We start from the raw sequence: 5,839 nt of genomic DNA on the forward strand, positions 1-5,839 counted from the left end.
TATATATATGGGTGGGTGCTTTATGCTCAGGGTGATGTGAAGCAGTGGTGTGGTAGCCTAGATAGTGTTAAGTGCTTTGCATGCCTTCTTGCTTGCATCTGCCAACACTGGCTAGCCTGGTGCAAAAAGGGATCAGGTATGCATAAGACTCCCCTGCTAGCTTATATGCTCTCTATCAAGATTTCTGCAGTGCCTCCTCGTGGCCACCCATAGAAACTAGGTAGCTTGCGGTCCTAAGCTGAACTGTGGAGGCTCTTGGAGCCGGGGGAGGGCTAATGTCCCTCCTACCCAGCATGTAAGGCGGGCTGTGGGTTCCTCTGGGTTGGCGACTGCTGGGACTTGGGTAGGGAACTGGGGTTACCCGTCGTCCCATCTGCGTCCCGGCGGCCGCCAACTTGGTTTGAGGCTGGTGGGGCAAAGCCTCCGTGAACCCCGCAGGTGGATTATGGGACCTGCAGTCAACCAAACTCCTCTATATGGGGCGGTGTTGACAGGGGTGGCAGAGGTGGCGCCCACCTGGAGTGACTGCCCAAGGTTAGACCTCAGGCGGGCTGTCAGGGCGCAGGGAGGGGGGTCTTGGAACGTTCATTCCTTGCGATAGGGCGATCGGTTACCACTACTGTCGAGGGAATTGAAGCAGCTAAGAGTTGAGGTGGCTGGTCTGTCGGAGGTGAGAAGACCTGAGAACGACACGATTAATGTGGGTGGCTACTCTCATTAATGGTCGGGGTGCAGAGATGGCCACCATCTCTAGCACTAAGCCTTACCAAGACTTGTATCGCGCTTATAATATAGATGTGTTTACGTGATCTTCTCAATATAGAGCATTACATATCTGGTAGCAGTGGTGGTCGTTGCGTCCTTTTGGCACGCAACAGGGACTCACAGTCTCCGAATCACTGTGTTGTGAGCCGTGCTAATGTTGGCTATCACTCCTGTTTATCACTGTTTAAAGGTGTTCGTCTAAAGAGCCTTTACAATCTGGTGGCAGGGTGGTGCGTTGCGACCTTTCGGCTCACAACATGGACACACAGCCTCTGGTTACCGCTCGAACCAATCGCATCCACGCCATGTCTTCAGAACCTGTTGTGAGTACATATTTGGGCCATTTTTCCTTTCTTTTATCTTCCCCCTAAATGTGTTAAGCCGTATGTGCAGTTACGCTCACACTGGTTTTGTTAGGTTAAAGTGCTGATTAACAGCAAATGGTACGCTCTCCATTCTTCTGACCTCAGATCACATTACTGTGTGATCAGGTATGGGTTCAAACAATATGAATATCGTTCATTTCTTACGTATTTGTTTAATTTTTCTTGAGATTAGAGAGTATATTGTTTCAATTGCAACAAATTTAGCGCGTTCATGATTTTTCACTGTTTTCATGAACATTATATCATTATTTGTTTTCTGACTTACCATTTCCCGTCTTGACCTGACCTCCGAGTGAAACCTATTAGTCACATCTGCTTGGGACAGCTGTGTGATCTAACCATCACTTTCACTCTGAGTGATTGACACGGTGAAATGAATGTGAAAACAGCTGGCATTTCCTGTGTAATGTTTTCGAGATTGTTACATTATAGGATAACGCGTAGCATCCGTTACATGTTCATTGGTGACACGTTCTATCGGCGCTAGAGCGGAGCTTGTAACGCGAATTCTTTACATTTTTATATAGCGCCAGGGATCTTCCCCTTATCATAGTGTCAGAGTGCCTGGGGTTGTGTATATGCCTAATAGATCCGCGCTCCTACGTTATTTCGTTCGGCAACTTTTTGAGCCGGTATGACCCACTGTTACGTCTGTTAAACAATGTAGGACTAGGGCTTCAGCTAGAATCGTGATTCGCTTATTAATCACACCCTGCTTACACTTTAGACGTCACTGCCATGTTTAGGTAAATCCCATCGATTTGTGATTCATGATAAATACCCGTAGGGCAATGCATGAGGGCCCATCACAGACTCGCAGCTAGAGTGGGTTATTTATAAAATTTCCCAGCTCGTTTCTCTTCATGAAGTATGGCATTCTTGGGGTATAGACCCCCCCCGTTAATGAAGTTGCATATGCAGTTGACAATACCTCGGCAGATTGTTCCCCGAGAAGATTCGCTAGCGTGAGGTCGCGAATTGTTTATCTCGTTACCATTCATTAGTGCGTCATTCTGTCGCATATCATTAAATGTTAAATTCAGTGTAGTACTTGATATAATTTTGTATTACTTCTATAACTAGTTTATTGAATTTGTGTAAAATTAACGTTAATTTCCGTGTTTAGCACCAACGTCCGGTCTGTGTGAGGTCACTTTCACTCTCATCAACACACACACACACACACACACACACACACACACACACACACACACCCACACCCACACCCACACCCACACACACACACACACACGGTCACGCATCTCTTTGCCCGCGATTTTGTCAGTCGTGATGTGTGACTTGTAAATTAATTATTTACATACATTTCTTCTCTGTGTTACAATTGGTTCAAGTAAATCCTTGCGGATTGCCGTTGTCGCTTCCCTTAGTTACCCTCCTGTCTATCAGACGGTTGGCAATTCAAGCTAGGTCCATGCAGATCGCTGTTACCGTCTCTCTCTCTCTCTCGTATTTTCTTCTTTATCTTCGTGAAGATAAAACACAAAATGAAAGAAAAGAAGACGAAAATAACAAAAAGTCAACCATAAAAACTGCAAATTATATAAATAAGCTGCTAGTGGCACTTAACACCCCCTCTTCTCTGTTGTCTCTTCTTTTCTCTTACTATCTTGGCCCTTATGTGTATTATCTGGTTCACGATATCTGTCACGGTACCGAAGGAGGCCCTGCTGCAGGAACGGACACCTTCGGACACTGTGAAAAACGTCACCGGAAGTTCGCCAGAAGCCTGGAGACCAGGATAATCGTCAGAGCAGAGCAAGCCGCCCCAGGAAGTGGAAGGGCGTCGCCTGCCAGTACGCCCGTAGATCCAGTGAAGGACCAGGAACTCGCCAGAGCAGGTATTAGTCGAGCCATAATGCTGTGAACTTGCCTGGACGCCGCAGATCCACTCAACCTCCAGCAGCTCGTCACCCGAAGAGGACGCTTCCTGCCGGACGCCCATGATCCTGACGAGGACTACAAGGACGTCGGTACGAGCACGCAGCCGAGAAGGACCTGGGGGGACCTGGGGAGATCTGCGGAAACGTGCATTGGGCGAGTAAGCCGCCGAGTTAGGCCTGGTCGAGGACTACGAGGACGAATCCGAAATCAAGGAGGACCTGTGCGAGACCTTCGAGGACGTGTGGATGTCAAGGATGGATTGATTTACCAGGGACCAAGATGAAAATGACGACAGGGATGAGCAGCCACGAAGAAGCACCAGGGACAGCACACGCGAGAATGAAGTGATTACAAGTCAAGAACCAGCCAGGTTGGGTCACCCTTGAACCAAATATCAGTCGCCTCGAGGGCGAGGCGTTAGTAGGTGGCCGAGCAATATACTGTGTACAAGTGGGAGCTATGGCTCCCACGTGGCTGGCTGCAAGCCGGCGCTCGTGGCGTGCCCACGCCACTCACCAGTACTTAAGGCCCAGGATGACCCAGGTCAGAGAGAGTTCCTGCCAAGAGCCTCTCGGGTCAAGGGCGGCCGCTGAGCCAGCCGTCCGCCCCCCTCCGGGCTGACAGTACACCCAGCACTAAGCTTTACCAAGACTTATATCGCGCTTATAATATAGATGTGTTAACGTGCTCTTCTCAATATAGAGAGCCTTTACAGTGTGTGTGTGTGTGTGTGTGTACATGTACATATGTTCACACATATATATATATACACATGCACACACACACACACACACATATATATGTCGCGCCCACTCTGAGAACCACTCAATTATTTCATCCAGATGGGCACTATCTGTTATTTCCTAGGTGTGGTTTCTCCCATATTTACCTTTAGAACCCACACCATAAGAGAGGATTAATCATACAGGGTATTTATGATCTAATTTCAACCTTAGAGGTAACTGAGAGAAGGGGTAATATCAAAACACTTAATAAGCTTACAAATTTTAGTTAACATTATAAATCTTAAATCATTACACTTTTACAATAATATAAACATACATTTACCAATATGTCCAGCTACTCCAACTTGTCACTAGTTGGTCTTCTCAGCTGTCTTCTTTTCTTGTCATCCATCTCCTGGGCTCCCAAGAGATATTATCTTTCCAATTATTGTGCACAGCACCAGGAATCCAATCTTCAGCAAAACCATAAAAAAACTAAAAATATAAACTAAAAAAATAAACTAAACAATAAACCAAAAATTAAACTAAAAAAATAAACTAAACAATAAACATTAAACTAAAAAATAAACAAGAGAATAAACAAAAAAATAAACCAAGAAATAAACCCATTCCTAGAAAAGAAACAAGATTCTAGTTTAGGAATGATAAAACAATATAAAGTTATAAATCTAAATAAGTCATTTCTTAAAAGAACAAAATATATCTTGCAAACAAACAAATTACGTATAGCATTTATGTTATTATACATGATCTGAGTAATTGTATGCACATTCTAGTAAATTTTGACTAAACATCATTTCAATAGTATACAATTATAAATGTTAAGAACACTTACGCTTTGAATGGGTTTTAAATTCTTAATAATAATGAGAGAGACACATCTGGATGTTGTTCAGTGCCAGGTGCCAGCCTCCAGCTGCGAAGAAGACATACTATTTATCTCTAATTTCTAGTTTGATCTCCAATATTTACTTTCCTTTTGTTCTATAAATCAAATATATAGTATCTTATGACTTTATTAATTATATTATTACAGTTGAACATTCTTTCTTACCTCGGATATTTCATGATAATCTAAAAAACTTTCAGGCACTCTTCTCTGATCTCTTTCTCTCTCTCTCTCTCTCTCTCTCTCTCTGGTTATAGCAATAGTATCAGGCTTTAGTACTGTATATATTTCAAAATTTAAAGTCTACTCAGATCACATATAGTACAAACATATAGTTCTTCTTAACCTATACATGCATAATTTTCAGAACTTAAATGAATTTATTCAATAACAAAGATAATACACATTGTTTTCTTAATCAAAATATCAATTATAAAACCTTAATTTAACGGTACTATTGACATATAACAGTGTACCCTTTAAATAAAGAGAATGTATGGTGGGGTAACAAAAAACAGTACTTTGTAGGGTAGACTATTATACTTTACAATTTCCTAATCTTAATAAAAAAAATAATATAGAAATATATAAACTTTATATAAAACTATTAAAATAAAGTGTCATCTTTCTATAAAATAATTAAGTACTTCTATCTTACATAGCTACAGACAAAACAAACTGAGGTATATATGAGTAATGCATATGCATAAAGACCAAGTGAGGTATATACAGGGTGGTTTCAAGACGAATTTTTGGGTCATTCTAACTTCACATCCCTTGTGTTCATTACATATATGTATATATCATCATCATCAGCTTGGGTCAATCCACTGCAGGACGTAGGCCTCTCCCAATCTTTTCCATCTTTGTCTGTCCTGCGTTTTTTGCTTCCTGTCTTGGCCCCCAAATTTCGTTATATATGCGTATATATATGTATGTATATATATGTATACACACACACACACACACACATACATATATAAATATATATATAATGGTCTCTAATTAAATGTACAAGAAAACCACTATATTATCTGGCAGGTCCAGAGGAAAACAGATACGTAGTAGGCGGAGGTATGGTAAGTGGTAATCGTGGCGGAGGTGGCGTCAGCTCCTACGGGCAAAGGGAAAAGGTGCGCGCGGTCCTTCGG

The sequence above is a fragment of the Penaeus chinensis genome, chromosome 40, assembly GCF_019202785.1.
Source record: "Penaeus chinensis breed Huanghai No. 1 chromosome 40, ASM1920278v2, whole genome shotgun sequence".
Lineage (NCBI taxonomy): Eukaryota > Metazoa > Arthropoda > Malacostraca > Decapoda > Penaeidae > Penaeus > Penaeus chinensis.